The following is a 16982-nucleotide window of genomic DNA, read 5'->3' as shown; positions in this document are numbered from 1 at the left end:
GTTTCTCTTTCCTTAGCAGACCTATCTAGAAGAATGTTGCTATGCTCATGTCAGAGAAATTACTGCCTGTCTTCTTTCTAGGATTTTTATGGCTTCAGGTCTCCGTTTAGGTCTTTAATCCATTTTGAGATTATTTTTGTGTGTAAGAAAGTGGTCCGGTTTCATTCTTTTACATGTAGTTGTCCAGTTTTCCCAGCACCATTTATTAAAGAGACTGTCTTTTCTCCATTGTATATTCTTGCCTCCTTTGTTGTAGATTAATTGATCATATAATCATGTATTTGTTTCTGGGCTCTCTATTCTGTTCTTTCTATGTTTCTTTTATTAATTTAGCCTCCAAATTTCCCATAGAACTTTGAAATGCTTCTCAATATAGTAAAATACATTGATGATTTGTCAGTTTTATGTTTTTTTCTGAAGCCAGTGCTTTCAGAGCCCTTGTTAGACTAGACCCTAACTGGGATTGACAGCTCTGTAGGTCTGGTGGGACTCTCCTTCACCAACATGTTGGGAGTCCTCTTTACCTCTGTCCCTTTCTGTGTCCTGCTTTTTTCCTTCTTTTTAGTTTATCTTCATTTTAGTGGAGATCATTCTTCAGTAACAACCTAAGAAATGGTGCATTGGAGTGAAATGGTTGAGACCTTGCATGTCATTAAATATCTTTTCTGCTCCCATACTTATTTCATAGAGGGGTTGGGTATAACATTTTTGGGTAGAAAATAATTTTCTCTCAGAATTTTGAAGGAATGCCTTTTTTTGTCCTTTTGCTTTTCCCCGGCAATTTGTATGTTGAGTGAATAAGGAACTTACATTTAGTCATATGCCTTCAAGGAGCTCAGAGTCTGGAGAGTGAGTAGAATATGGAAAGAAAGGGTTAATGTTTGTATATTTACCATATGTCAGGCAACAGTGTATTATCTAGTTTAATCTTCATAAAATTTAACTTTATACTAAAGCAGCTGAGGCTTGGAGAAATAATTTGCCCAGGGTCACTCAGATAAAGATTTAAATATATGTGTAGCTGTAGTGCATGTTTTTCTCATTCTCTAAGGCTGCCTTCCAAATATACCAGTAACATCTTGTTTGACCTCAGTTAGCAGTTTGGTATTTTAGTTCTTAGGGCCATGGCTCCTGGTTTCATATTTGCCTCTTTCTAGCAGAATTATGACTTATTATGTATAGAGTACTCAGAGAAATACAATAGATACTGTATAATGCTAGCTATTGTAATTATTAATGTTGATTTTTAAGTGGACTCTTCTGGGACCTGCTCTCCTCCTCTCTCACTCTGTTTGTCTAATTAACTTCTCATTTTTAAAGTTATCAGCTCCAGTTTCATTTCCCTAGTAAAGCCATTCCAATTAGACAAAGTCTCACCTCCAAAACTGAATGTTTCCATCTACCTCTCACATTGTAGACTTTTGGAACTTAGTGATTTTCCTTCATATTGTGGTTGGTAATTATGTGTTGGTGATTATGTGTTTTTATCAGTATTTGTTTCAAATCTGTTTTCCCTACTCAAGTCTGTGCTCCATGTCTTTTTTGCTCACTTTTATACCCATACTAAATACTTGGAGCATAGGTATTATGTAAATATTTGTTGAAATATTAGTTGAATAAATGAATATTAAGCACATGAAAATCTAAATATATGTTTTTTCCCTTACTGCAATAATATATTTTAACAGAAAGTTAATAAATAACAAATAACAACTTTTATCATTTTTTCTGTGTTTCTTATGCATTCAAGTATAGTGTTCTCCCTATATATCTGCCTCAGAGAAGGTGTAGTTTGTAGGTCATTAAAGGGTTATTTCGTGGGTTGCAAAGTCGATTTAGTGGGTTGTGACCAGTTTTAAAAACATGATATATAATAGAGGAGAAAATATCAAAGTATATCACATATAACAAGGGGTAAGTATTATCTCGTGAAACATTTGTTTCATATTTCATCTCTCTCTATATATATGTACACACATATATTTTGTGAAGTGGACCACATTATAATAAAGAAAATTTTTTACTGTGAGCATGGTTAAGATGTCTTGCCAAATCAATTGTTCTAGGGCAGAGATCAGCAAACTTTTTTGGTGAAGGGCTAGCTAGTAAATATTTTCAGTTTTGTGGTTCATATGGTCTTTGTCACAACTATTCAACTCTGTCATTGTAGCATGAAAGCAGCCATGAAAAATAAGTAAATGACTGGACATGGCTGTTTCCAGTACAACTTTACAAAAACAAAAGGCTGGATGAATTTGACTTAGAGTCCTGGTTTGCTGACCCCCTGCTCCAGGGGAACAGGTTGGTGGGGAAGCTTCTATCCCTCTCTCCACCTTGTTAGTTGAAGGAGAGAGGGAAATAGGCTGCCCCCTAAGCTAAGTTATCTCATGCTTTTATTCTCGTTACTTTCCTTGCATTTCTGACTATGTGATAGAATTGAAAGAGAGTTTTCCTCTGTGTAAAGAGGAGCTTGCCACTCTCTTTACAAGGCTTTTGCCTATGTCTTGTGTGTGACTGGAGCCCCATAGAGTTGTACCATCTAGCAAAGTCTACTCTGCGATTCTGCTTCTAAGAGTAGGTCTTAAGGACCAGACTCAGCGTGTTAGTAGGATGCCGACTTAGGTCTCAAGTCCAGTCCATGTTCTCAAATCCAGCTATTAATAGACCTGAATTTTAAAGTGATTGTGCTTTTGTCTTGGTCGAATAAAATGGATTCTATTGTTATAAGTTCTTTGTAAGAGTACTTTATAATTTAGAACACAGAGGGGTGACTTGAAGGTCTCCAAACATCCAACATTAAAAATCAGATATTCAATCTATATTTCAAAAGCCAAAAAGTGGAAGTTAGGTTTTCCGTTCTCTCCAGAATAATATATGTCTCTCAAACTTTTCTCACTTCAACCAACCTGAGAAATATGACACTAAAGTGATTCTGATTTGGGGTGAGGAGGGGTTGTGGAGGGATGATATCTATTGAGAATAACTTCTGTAGAAGAGTGTGGCAGTTGTAATAGATTGGCTACACCAAAACACCAAATTCTTTTGTAATCCCCTCCGTTTTTTCTTCTACGGAGTGCTTGAAAATCTTAAAGATTCATGTGCTTTAGTCTCCCTTGAAGCTACAGTGAGCCATGTGACATAGTTGTGGTAAATGAAGTAGAAGTATTTTTCTCCCTTTTCTTTCTAGATGAGGTGGTTCCTAGCAGGTGCTTACAGGTGCAGCAGCTGTCTTGCATGCAAGACCAGGAAAACTCCCTGCCTAGGATGCTGGCACAGGAGATGGAAGGAGTATGTTTGCCTGATAACACCATTGGGCTTTTAGATCCCCTACCCCCAGAGTTTCTGTTGCATGAGTTAAATGAGTTCCTATGGTTTAAAAAACTATAAGTCAAGCTTTTAGTTTAAAGGTGAACACAATCCTAAATGATACCAAAAGAAGCTCAGATTGTTAGATGGAAACTGTTATTATAAAATAATGCTAGGGAGACATAACCTAGGTAATGATAGGGGAAAAAAGCATTTGTTTGCAACTTACTACTTTGAATGAATAATAAGTTGTAAGTTATTCATAATGCTAAATCATTACTTCTTTAAATGCAAGAAGTTGTAGTGAGACTCTTAGAACTTTATAATTGTAACAGTTTCCAAATTAGGGAAAATTTCAGATCTTTTCATCCACCATGGCCCCCGAATACCTAGTGTATATTAAATGCCTAATAAATGCATGTTGAATGATTAATTAAAAAATCATTGAAGGAATAAATGAATGTGAAAGATATTTCCTGGAGGAAGTATCATAGGTGATCTCACCAAAAATATTTAAAAACACAAATCAAGAAAGGTATAGAAGTTCTTTTTTTTTTTTTTCAAGATTTTATTTATTTGTCAGAGAGAGAGAATGAGAGAGCACACAAGCAAGGGGAGCAACAGGCAGAGGGAGAAGCAGACTTCTTGCTGAGCAAGGAGCCTGATGGGAGACTCAATCCCAGGACCTAGGGATCATGACCTGAGCCAAAGGCAGACGCTTAACCAATTGAGCCACTCAGGCATCCTGGTATAGAAGTTCTTATACTCATTTTCACTGATGTCAATAAGTTTAAAAGATTGATGTGGAACCTAATATAAAAAATTTTCATGTTCCAGAAAGATACGATCGTGCCTAATTTGAAAGTAGGAAGGACAATTTAACATGGGAGTGTGTAAGCAAATAAACAAATGGAAACATGACCTTTTAATTTTACTATTCAAATTAAAATTAATTTCTAAAATGCCCATACTTTTGCCAAACTCTTTTCTGAAACTGAAAGGGACAAAATGTACTGTAGGAAGCACAATGACATTTTAGAATATAAAATTTAAGTGTTTTTGACTACAAGTTTGGGAGGAGTCTGAGTGTTTTACTTTTTTATAAAACTATAATGGTAAGTATAGTGCTTTCCTGAGTTCCATAGTAGTGAATTATTGAACATGAGGGTTGTGGGAACCCTTGGATTTGTAGCCAATTGGTGAGAAGTGTGGGTGTCCTGGGGACCCCCTCAACTTGTAGCTAACATTGGAAGTGAAAGCAGTCTTGCGGAAGACTGAGCCCTTAACTTACGGGGTCCGTGCTAATTCCAGGTGCTTAGTGCTGAAGTACACCCGGTCTGGGATAGAATGGGATATTTTCCATAAGAAATGACAGGTGTTTGCAGCTCAGTAGCATTTTCAGACTGTGTCCTGTCTGCCACCAGGTTGACTCTATGAGGAAACACACTCCTTGATGGAAGTTAGTATGCAAGTGGTTTATTGGAGAGTATTTTGGGGATCAACACCTACTGAAGGGAAGGGAAGGGGGGAGAAGGGTTGGGCAGGGGTGATTAGAGCTGTGATGCAGTCTCAGTGGAAGCCTCTACTGTCCCTCTGGAGTATTCTAAGGTGGGATGACTCCTCAAAGCTGTACCAAGTTGGGGCTAGAGGGCTGGGACTTTAAACTATTATATTGATCAGTTATTATATGTAGGCCACCCTGAAAGTAGCTGTAGCTTTGGATAAGGATGTTTTCATTAGCTAAAGTGGAGAAGGAAGTTGATGACTCAGGATTGTCTACTGGTAGCTCTCCCAGAGGTTGGGATAATGAGTTCTTCATTCCTAAAGGGGCATCTGAGTGCTGCATCACAGAATCCACCCCACAGTCTACTCCTTATACTTCTCAGATCACTTTCTTCTCAAAACCACTTCTTTTGACAGTGGTTTCAATGGGATTCTGGTAGCCAAAACTTAGAAAGATTACTGGGATGAACTACAACCTCCACTATAGCTGGTCTTGCAACTGAGTCTCATCCTCTGCCCCCTTTATTATCTATCTTATATTGTCCTCACTTTCAGCTAGAACTTGTGGTCTCAGTGTCTTACTTGGTAACATGGCCCAGAGGCCAGAGGGGAGGGACCCTTTGCCATCCCCCACGGTGCCCACCCACCAGCATCTACCAGGCTGTCTTGTTCTTCCTTTAAGTCAGGAGTCACAAGCGACATTTTTTTCAATTAAGGGGGAAAAAAAAAAACACAACAACACAGCCCTACCTTTATATCTGCCAGGAGCGTCTGCATCACTGTCTGCGTTCCCTCCTTTGCTGCAGGTTGGCTTCTCCAGGAAGTAGATTCTTAGATGGAATTAGTGTGTGGGAGGTTTATTAGGAATGTTTGTGGTAGCAATGCCTGTGGATGGATGTGGATGGAAGAAAGCAGGATGAGGCAGAATAAAATGTTGAGCTCCTGTAATGAAGTCTGAATGGAGGCCTCAGCTGACCAGATGGGGGATTATAAAGATGGAATGAGTTGGGGAAAAGGGCTGGAACTTTATATGCACAATTTGTCAATTATTGGATATAAGACTCCTAGAACAGAGCCATGACTTTGACCAAACTGGCTTTCTTTAGCTGTGACAGTTCTCAGAGGGTGCTGTGGCTCAGGGCTGTCTGCCAGAATAACTAAAAGTTGGATAATAAATCCTTCATTTTTGGAAGGGAATCTAGATGGCACAATACAGTGTCTACCACTGTAGGAAGTTGGAGGCCTTTTTTTAATTTGCACAGTCTAAGTCTCAGTCCAAGCCACATCCATAACTTGAGAAAGACCTCTTTTTAGATGAAGCATCTTCATAAGCTGCAGGAAAACACCCTTAAGATTCTTAGGAGCCATTTGCCTAATTGAGAGTTTACTGAGCACCATCTTAAATCTTTTGAGATCTTAATAAAGGTCTTACAATCACATCCTTCAGTTGATCTTTACTCTGAGGACATTTCTTTAAAAATTTTTTGCTGGAGAGATTGGGTTGAGAAGCAGTTTTACATTGCAGCCCAGCAAGTCCAGGGCCCTCTATATTTCCTGTATACTGTTTGCAAACTGATTAATTATTTCTTTGTGATCTCCCTGTTCTGGTACTTTATCATACACAGCTCAAGGAAGGCAGTTGACTCTTTCAACACTCTCACTAGCTCATTAGCTGTATCCACAAGTTCATTAGGTACATTATCTGGCTTTCAAATTACTTCAGCTAACAGTGTTGTCAATTATTCCTCCATTACTTATCATGAGATTCCATTTTTCCAGACTCCAGTAACAATCATCACCACCTCTGAGGCCTAACAACAGTTTGTTTACCATTCCCCCAGCCATCCTTGCTGTGTTTCCAGCCTTTGCTCACCACATGGTCCCAAATATAATGATGCATGTTTACGTTTTTTATTAAGTCAGAGGCCTACTTCTAGGTACCAATTTCCATAGCAATTATTTATTGCTATGTAATAAAGCACCCCACACTTTGTGGTTTAATACAACAACCCATTTATTTACTCTTGGTTTTGCAGTTTGACTAGGTTCAGCTGGGTGGCTCTTCTGCTAGTCTTTCTTGGGGTCACTGATGTGGCTGCAATAATCTGGCTGTTCCCTTGGACTCCCAGTACGTGTGGCTTTTAACTCGGACTGTTGGCTGAGGGCTTTTTTAGTTTTTTTTTTTTTTTTTTTTTTTAAAGATTTTATTTATTTATTCGACAGAGATAGAGACAGCCAGCGAGAGAGGGAACACAAGCAGGGGGAGTGGGAGAGGAAGAAGCAGGCTCCTAGTGGAGGAGCCTGATGTGGGGCTCGATCCCATAACGCCGGGATCACGCCCTGAGCCGAAGGCAGACGCTTAACCGCTGTGCCACCCAGGCGCCCCAAGTTTTAAGTCTTCTTTTGCAGGATAACCTGGGTTTTTGTTTGTTTGTTTGTTTTTTGTATATATGGTCAATGCAAATATTCAAGAGGGTGAGAAAAGAATTCTAAAGTTTGGGTCCAACGCTTAGAAGTCACATGGCATTACTTTGTCACGTTCAATTGGTTAAAGAAAATCAAAGGCCAGCCCTGATCCAGGGGTCGGGAAGTAGACTCCACATCTTGATGAGAGAAATTTAAAAGAATTTGTGGTCAAAATATTTGTATTTTAAAATAGTCTTGGTTAGCTCTCTTTTGGTATCTTCTTCAGGCAATGTCTCTAATATTCATCCACTTTTTCATTCACTTCTTTATTCACTTACTCTTTATACTTATTCTTTATGTTATATTCTTTATCTTAGTCTTTATTCACTTAGAGTTATTAAATGTAAGTTTAACAAATATTTGTGGGATATCAAATATGTATTAGGCATTGTGATGAGCTTTGGAGATGCAAAGATCTATACTTTGGATACTGATAAAAAGTTCTTATAAAATTGCAAAATTCTGAGAGCTTTATTATGACTTTTTCTTTCTTGAGTTTTAGGTGTATTATCATTGTGAAAAGCTTATAACTTATGATTCAGTTGAGCCACTCAGTTGCAAACAAAAGTTATAAAAGCTGAATAAAATGTCAAGATGAACAATGCCTTTCTGTGAATGAGTTTTTCTAACTTCATTTTCAAAATAGCTTGATTCCAGACCACATAAATTAATAAAGAACAAGCAAAGATTTATTCCCCCCCCCCAAAAAAAACCAAGACAAAATATAGGGCTTGTTGTATGCTTTGTTTTAAATGGTGAGGTTTTTGTTTGTTTTTGCTTTTGTTTTTGTTTCTTTGTTTTTAATGATTCAGAGAAACCCCTTGGATATCCAGGCATCTATCAATGCCATATCACCAAACCTAATGGGCTATGAACGGAAGTTGTGTCTCTGGTGGGGAATTCTGATCAATCAAGAGAACTCCAGGTTCATCTCAAGTCTTTTCTTCAAGGACTTCCTGACCAGCCTCCCCCCTTCCTTCCCTCAAAGTTAGTTGCTTTCCCTCTAGGTTATTACAGCAACTGGTATAGCACCCTGAAATAGTGTGTATGGAATATTTTGAATTATTTGTTTGACATGTAATTTCAGTTATGATCTCAAGAGCAATGACTTATCTTTGCATTCCCTGGATCTACCATGTACTTGCTGTATGGTCGACACCTAATATCTTTATTAAATACATGAATACATGCTATGATAGTTTGCCATATGTGAATAATTAAGATGAAGTTAGAATTACTCCATTTGCTTTGTAAACTTCTAGAGTGCTGGAAATACCTGTTAAAGTCATAAAAATTCAGGGTTAGAAAAGACCTTTGAATCAATCAGATCAATACTTTTTTCTTTTTTTTTTATAGCTGAGTGTAAAGACTCGGGGGTTTAAGAGACTGCCTAAGGTAACACAGGTAGTTAATGGTAGAATAAGCACAAAGCCAGAGTATTTGCTCACCAGTTCACTATACCAATGTGTTCTCTCATCCCAGGATCTCTGAATTTTAGGTCTTATTTTTAATTGGGCAGAATCTTCTCCAGTGCTATCTAGAGTAACTATGAATATGCACTTGTCAGCATGGACTTTACCTCATTGATTAGCGAGCTCCCCAAATCACTGTTTTTGAGAAAATCTGTTGTTTTCAGGGAAAAAACCTTGGTATTTCCATGTTATATTACTCTCCCATTCTGAACTGTATCCTTGGTATATAGAAAATGCTAAGCAAATATGTGTTGTCAAATTTATTCATCTTCTTGAAATGTAACTATATTCTAAAAAGTCAGGAATGAAAGTGTGGAGTTGGGAAGGGACAGGCCTTAGAGATGTGATTATCCATTTGGAAATGATGAGAAATAAGATTAGGATGGTAAGATATGGAGCCAGTTTGTGAAATGAATTGAACAAGGAGAAAGTTGTTTGAACACTGGACTCTCTGCCCATTGTAAATGGCGACAGACTGTCTTGCTTCTTGTGTTCGGTTAAAGAGAATTGCAAAGTTTTCACTGGGGATTGGTATGAGTCAAGCAGCATATTGGTACTGCTAAGGCTGATTTGGTAACATATGTAGAGAAAGAGAAACTATGTGGAGGAAGAGAATTGGATATTAGCACATAGATTCACACAAGCACACACAGGATTTCATAATAATCCAAGTGTGAGGTCATGAAAATATGGTCTAAAGAAGTAGTAGGAATGCAGAATATGACACAAATCTCACATCTTTAAATTAATTTAACTAGTATTTTATTTTCCAGTTGCTCCACTGTTTTTCAGAATCACCTGTATTTTCTTGCTTTTCTTACCCAACTTTCACTTTGAAATATTAGTCATTTCTGTGGTACTTATGAAACTATGGAGAAAACGACTATTTTAAAGTAGTGGAGGAGAGACAGGAGATATACTAGAAGTCTTCATACAGGCAAAGTTCTTTTTGATTTGTTTTCATTATTACTGAATTTTATCCATCTTTTCTCTCATACTGGTCAAATTGGGAGGCTTTCTTAGACTTTTTCCACAGGTGTGTCAGGTTAGAAATGGTGAAAAAAAAGGTGAAAAAAGTATGTACATTAGGATTTTGAAGAATAAAGGATGAGGTATGGAGCTACGGAAGCTGATGGAGGAGGACCAAAAATTATGACTATAAGTTAGATATTTTTTCCTTATTTGCTTTTTCTACCCCCCACCCCCAATTTTGGCTCAAGGGTCCTAGAGAGAGAAGAAGGGCCTTTATTGATTATAGAGCATTCCTATTTCCCTACACACTTGATTCAGCACTCTAGAAAGAAGGATGTATCATTCTTTGTGATCACATTTCTATAGGTTTTCAATCCTAGATAAGCCATTTCTTGGAGTTTGAGAGTAAACTTTCTCTGCTCTTAAATCTTCCGTTTTTTTTCTCTGCTCTCTATTACACACCTGGAATTTCTGCACAACTGTCCTGTGATTTGGGCTGCATTTTTTGCTCTCCAAATGCATCCTTCATGAAAGTGATATAAGAATGATATATTTAAGATTTTTTTATTTAAAAAAGTTCAATTGGTTTTTAAGCAGATTCTTCACTTGACAAAGGAATTAACCATTAGTTTATTGTCAACATAGAGTCTCATGGCGCAATTAAAGTATTTTATTAAAACTTCTATTTATACTCTAAGTCATCAAAACATGACAGAAGGATACATAAAGGTTGGCAACTGATTTTCTCAGTGAGGTGTCACCAGGTGGCAGCATCCCAATAGATCACCTCATTCAGCTTTACTGGTTCAAAAACTGATTTTGATTTATCTAGAAGTGATAAGCCTCACACTCAACCAGCCTACAAGATATTGATTTCTCTACTATTTCATTGAAAGTGCTCCTATTGAGGTCAACCACTAGCCCCTTTTTGACAAATTTGATGGCTAATTTCCTCCCCTTTATGTTACTCACATTCTCAGCAATATTTGACTCAGCTGATTACTCTCTTCTTGAAACTTACTGTACTTGACTTCTAAAACATACCGTCCCGGTTTCTTCAGACATTACTGGCTTTTCTTTAGTCTCCTTTGCTTGCATGGCATTCTCTGCTTGATCTATACATAGTAGGGTGTTCAGGGTTCAGTCCTTAGCCCACTGTCTTCTTTATGTTTGCTCTATTTATGCAATCTAATCTAGACTCATTAGTTTAAATGCTGTCTATTTGTGATGATTCCCAAATTTCTATTTACATTCCTGCACGCTCTATAAACTATAGAGTTGTATATCCAACTGCCTTCTTGTTGCCTCAAATAGGATATCAAATGAGCATCTCAAACTTAACAACTCCAAAACTGAGCACTGAATTCCACCACCCACCACACCTGCCAATTGGCTCTTCCCCTTACTTTCCCCTTCTCAACAAATTCTTCATTCTTTTTTCCCCTTCATTCCCCAAAGCTAGTCCATTAGCATGTCCTCTCAGTTCTGTCTTCAAAATATATCCCAAATTCAAGTGATTCTGTCCTATTCTCATCAACTCAGCTACCCCCTAATTCTGAGTATGTCTTGTTAGGTACATTTACATTTATGATAAATACGTCTTTTTCTGTTGTTTTCTTTGCCAGTATATTATGGTCTTCTTTTCTCATTTTATATATATGTATACACATTCATATTTACATGCATATATACAATAAATAAAAATGTACATATGTGTATTTACACATACATGTATGTATTTATTGTTAAGAGAAATTCAACCGAGTATGTTTAAAGGTCACGTTGGCTTTATTCAGTGATTTGTGAATCAGGCAGCATCCCATCTACCAGTAGAAGGGAGCTCCATTGCCCTGTAGAAAAGAAAAGGTTTTTAAAGGCAGAGAAGGGGCAGAAAGAGGATTATTAGTAAAGAATGCATTGTTTCAGGCAAGGTCACCTTCCCAAGGGGAATGAAAGGGCCTGCTGGGTGGATTAACTCATTAATGCTGATCAGGTAATTCCAGATTGATTGGTTAAAGCTTTCATTCTTGGGTGGTTGAAACTGCAATTAGATTAGGTATTAAGTCTTGGTTTGCTGACATGGAGTTTAGCAGAAGTGACTCCATTTTGGGCCTGCTGTCTCCTTTTTAACACTATGTATAACTTTTGGTCTAAATAATATTTGTCACCTTGTCACCTTAGCCTAGATTCCTTTTGTTTCATATTTACCTCATATTTAATCTTTGTTTTAATCCTTTTTTGTTTTAAGTGTGCTCTACTGGACATTTTGTTGGCTTTTTTAAAAAATTAATTTTGAGTCTCTATCATTTTAATTAATATATTTATGCTATTTGTAGGTATCATGTTATATAGTTCTGCTAGGATTTATTGCTCAGTATCATTGCATATTTTTCTACTTACTATGCCTTTCCCCTCTGCTTTTCTTATTTTCCATTACATAGATCATATTTGTTTCTTTTGGCTTAAAGTTATATATTCTATTTTATTTTCATGTTGGTTGCCTTTGTAATGCCTGTTGCCCTTAAGACTGGTACTGAAGTTTGTTTACCCCAACTAATTTATCTTATTAATATAGACATTTTTACTCTTAATAAGACAAGTACTTTAATATACTCTTATATCCTTTTTTTTTTTTGTCTCTCTCTCCATGCCTATTATAGTAATATTGTGTAGAATATTAGTTATGGTGATAGATACACTTTATCTTTTCCTGGTTTAAATTTTTTAAATTTAATTTTTAGACAAAAAGAAACTTTGCCAAGATATATAATTACTCTTACTTTTCATGCCCTTTGAGTATATACTGAATTATATTATATTATATTATATTATATTATATTATATTATATTATATTATATCATATCCTACCTTCCTCCTTTTTTCCCCTCTCTCCCTTTTTCTCTCTTTTTCTTTCTTTCTTGTTTTTTTGCAAGTAGTATTTAAACATGGATTTCTGTGTGGCAGACCTTCTGAGACACCATATGCCTAAAAATGTTTTTATTATACCCTCAAATTTAAATTTTGCTGTAGAGCAAAATTAAAATATATATTAAATGTATTAATATATATATTTTTTATAAAATATATAAAATTAAAATATATTAAATATAAAAATTTAATTTTGCTTTTTGAAGGTCTTTTCCTTCAATGCTGTAAAAATATTACTTCATTGATTAGCATTCATTATAGGCGCTGAGATGTCTGAGGACAATTAGATCTTTTTTTTTTTTTTTTTTTTTTTGTAGGTGATAAGCTCTTTTACTCTGGCAGCTTTTTAGAATTTTCTCTTTGAAATACATTTCAGGAAGAACTGTCTCACTGGTTGTCATTCCCCAGCCTTGAGCTTATTGATGGAGGAGTGGAGAACATGCCACAAGTCTCTAATCAGCTCCAGCCCTTCTTCAATCACAGCCTTCAGCAGGGTTTTACCTTGTGTTGACACTATCATGTATACATAGACACCCAAGAGTTGGGCTATTGTTAGTTGAATTCTGCAATGAAGGGGCAAATAGTAACTATCCTAAGACAATTCTGGGGATGGGCAAGAATACAGCCTAAACATTTTTCTTCAACCTACCTTCTCACTGCAGTGTTTTCTGCTCCTCTGCCCTAGGCTGCATCCACTATCCCCTCCAACAGCTGTTCAAGACAGAGTCTTCCATTTCTGCATGGATGTCTCCCACAGTTATAATTGCCGTTAATACCTGGAATCCTCTTTTATAGTTTTCCTCTTTTATAGTTTTCCTCTTTTATAGTTTCTCCAGGGTTGATTCTGGTTGACAGAGTCAGCAGGCTGTGCTAATTTGCCATATTGAAAATGTAGTTTAAATTTAATAGGGTTAAAACCCATTTACTCTCATACAAATCTTGAATATTTGCAGTCATTCTTTTTTTTTTCTGTCATTCTTTAAAAAAAAACCCCAAAAAACAAAAAATAACAGGGAGACTTTTTATTATTTTGTCTTTGACCCAGGAAATAGTTCTCACAAAAACTCAGTGACACTTAAAAAGCATCGAAAAAATTTATTTACCAGTCTGTGAAACACTCCTTCCTCTCTGTTTCCTCATTTTTATGAAGACAAGTGTAGGTCTTTTTCAACCATTATAACTTTCTATACATACTAGATAGGTAATCAGAAAACCAGTTTAATGTCTCATGCTGCTGCTTTCTAGCTGTTAAATTTTGGACAGATTCTTTAAACTCCCAGAACTGGAATATCTTATCTACAGGTTGAACAGGTTGAAAGGGTTGATGTTCATGACTGATTTCGTCCCTTTTTTCCCTTTTTTCACCTTTATCAAGATATAATTTACAACTAAAATTGTAAGGTATTTAAAGTGTACAACATGATTTAATATATATATATACTGTGAAAAAATTCCCCCCCATTGAGTTAGGAAACACATCTATCATCTCACATATTTACTTTTTTTTTTTTTTTTTGGTTAGAACATTAAAGTTCTACTTTCTTATCAAATTACAATTTTACAATACAGTGTTAACAACTATAGTCACCATATTATCCATTACATTCTCATTTTATTTATCTTATAACTGAAAGTTTGTACCCCTTACCAACCTCTCCCTATTTTCCCTACCTCCCAGCAATCACCAGTTGACTCTGTTTCTGAGTTTGCCTTTTTTTTTTTTAAATTTCACATGTAAGTGATACCATGTAGTATTTGTCTTTCTCTTTCTGGCTTATTTCACTTAGCATAATGCCCTCCAGGTTTCTCCATGTTGTGGCAAATGGCAGGGTTACCTTCTTCTTTAAGGCTGAATTATATCTGTATCTATACATCTATATCTATATCATCTATATCTATTACCTCACATCTTCTTTATCTATCCATCCATTCATCCATTGACAGACACTTAAGTTGTTTCCATATCTTGGCTATTGTGAATAATTCTGCAGTGAACATGGGAGTGCAGATATCTTTTCAAGATTATAATTTTATTTCCTTTGGATATGTATCTCAGAACTGGAATTGCTGGATCTTATGGTAGTTCTATTTTTATCTTTTTGAGGAACTCCCGTTTTGTCTTCCACACTGGCTGCACCAGTTTACATTCCCACCAACGGTGCGTGCTGGTTCTCTGTTCTCTAAGTCCTTGCCAGCATTTGTTATCTCTTGTGTTTTTGTTAATAGCCATTCTAAGAGCTGTGAGGTGATATCTCATTGATTTTGATTTGCATTTCCCTGATGGTTAGTGATGTTGAACACTTTTTCATGAGCCTCTTGGCCATTTGTATATTTTCTCTGGAAAACATCTATTCAGGTTCTTTGTCCATTTTTTAAATTAGGTTCTTTGTTTTTCTGCTATTGAATTGTATGAGTTTCGTTTATATTTTGGATATTAACCCCTTATTGGATAGGTGGTTTGCCAATATTTTCTTCCATTCCATATGTTGTCTTTTTATTTTGCTGATAATTTCCTTTGCTATGCAGAAGCTTTTTAGTTTGATGTATGTTTGACTACCTGTTTATTTTTGCTTTTTTTTTTTTTGCCTTTGTTTTTGGTATCAAATAAAACAAAAACAAAAACAAAAAACATTGTGAAGACCAGTGTCAAGGAGCTTACTCTCCCATGTTTCCTTCTAGAGATCCTTTGGTTTCAGGTCTTAAATTCAAGTCTTTAATCCATTTTGAGTTTATTTTTGTGTATGGTATAAGAAAGAGACTCAGTTTTATTCTTCTGCATGTGGCTATCCAGTTTATTGATTTCCCCATTGTATATTCTTGGCTCCTTTGTCATAAGTTAATTGACCATCTACACATGTGTTTTATTCTGGACTCTCTATCCTTTTCCATTAGGTTCCTTTCTACTTGGTGATTTTATGGTGATGATTATATGGAGTTTTCAACAATTTATTTTATTTCTAAAAAGTCTTACTGGTGTGAAATCCTTGTCTACCATTGATGAACAGTTTTTATAAAATTCTGCTGATAAATAGTAAGTACATGGTATGAAAAAAGCAAATAATTTAGCCTCTAAGATTAGCAGTTGGCATGCATGTTCACTTTAAAGTAGTGGCCCACAACATCAGGTGTCCATGGGAATGAATTGTAGAGAGTTCAAAAAAAAAGTTTAAATATATTTGCAAAATATATTGCTGCTAGGCTACATTTTAAATAATTAAATCAGATGCTCTAGGCATAGGGGCAAGGCCTAGATATTTTTTTAAAAGCTAGATTTTTCTAATTTTCAGGGGAAGTTGAGAGCAATTAAAGGCTAATAGGCTAAAGGTAATTGAAGAGGCAAAAGTGAAAGAGATTCAGTTTGAATAGTTTTGAAAAACTTCAAAATATAGATGACAACTTTGAAGTAATAAACAATAAATTTAATAACTCAATTGAATTCTGGAAATACATGATTTGGAAAAAATTAAAAAGAAAATTACTGCTAAAGCACAAATTAAAACTCCTAGTTCAAGTTTGTGAAATATATTTTATTGATATTGGATATAATACACATAGTGTTTTTTGCTTCTCTTCGGACTGTTTGGGAGTCAAATGAAAATCCTGTTAAGTTTCAGGCATTTTCTCATTTGATTTCTGAATTTGTTTTATTTTTAAAGATAAGTATGAATGAAAGGAAAGCTTCAGAAGGCAAAATGATTATTTCACTAAAGCATATACAAGAGGTACTTATTATCTAAGTAAGGGTAAGGAATAATTGATAAGTGGTGTTATTTGTTTCCTAGGATTGCTCAAACAGGTCACTACATACTTGGTGTCTTAAAACAAGAAAAGTTTATTCTCTCACAATTCTGGAGGGCAGGTATCAGCAGAGCTGTCCTGCCACCAAAGGCTCTAGGGGAGAATTCCTCTTTGCCTCTTCTAGTTTGTGGTGGTTCCTAGCATTTCTTGGCTTGTGGCAGCATAATTCTGATCTCAGCCTCTATCTTCACATGACTTTCCTTTCATGTATCCCTGGGTGGTTTTTTTCTGTTTTAGGGACACTAAGTGAATTTAGGGCCCACCCAAATTCAGTACGATCTCATCTGGATCTCTTCCCTAATTACATCTGCAAAGACTCTATTTCTAAATAAAATCATATTCTGAGGTTCTGATGGACATTAACCTTTAGGGGTACTGTTCAACCTACCATACCAGGTAAACACCATCTATGATGAATCTGTTAAATATGGAGACCAAATTTTTATAATAAACAGTATATGTGTGTGTGTGTGTGTGTGTGTGTGTGTGTGTGTGTGTTATAGGAGGACTTCTTTAATACAAATTACTAAAAAATA

At 35.9% G+C, this 16982-nt stretch overlaps 1 long non-coding RNA gene across 2 annotated transcripts in view; it reads left to right on the top strand.

Moving 5' to 3' along the window:
- Nucleotides 1–16982, top strand: part of LOC103657980 — a 172985-nt gene that overhangs the window by 33753 nt on the left and 122250 nt on the right. The window lies entirely within an intron of this gene.

This window comes from Ursus maritimus, unplaced genomic scaffold, assembly GCF_017311325.1.
Source record: "Ursus maritimus isolate PB19 unplaced genomic scaffold, ASM1731132v1 scaffold_11, whole genome shotgun sequence".
In the NCBI taxonomy this organism is placed as follows: domain Eukaryota; kingdom Metazoa; phylum Chordata; class Mammalia; order Carnivora; family Ursidae; genus Ursus; species Ursus maritimus.
This window is presented reverse-complemented; position numbering and strand designations above follow the sequence as displayed.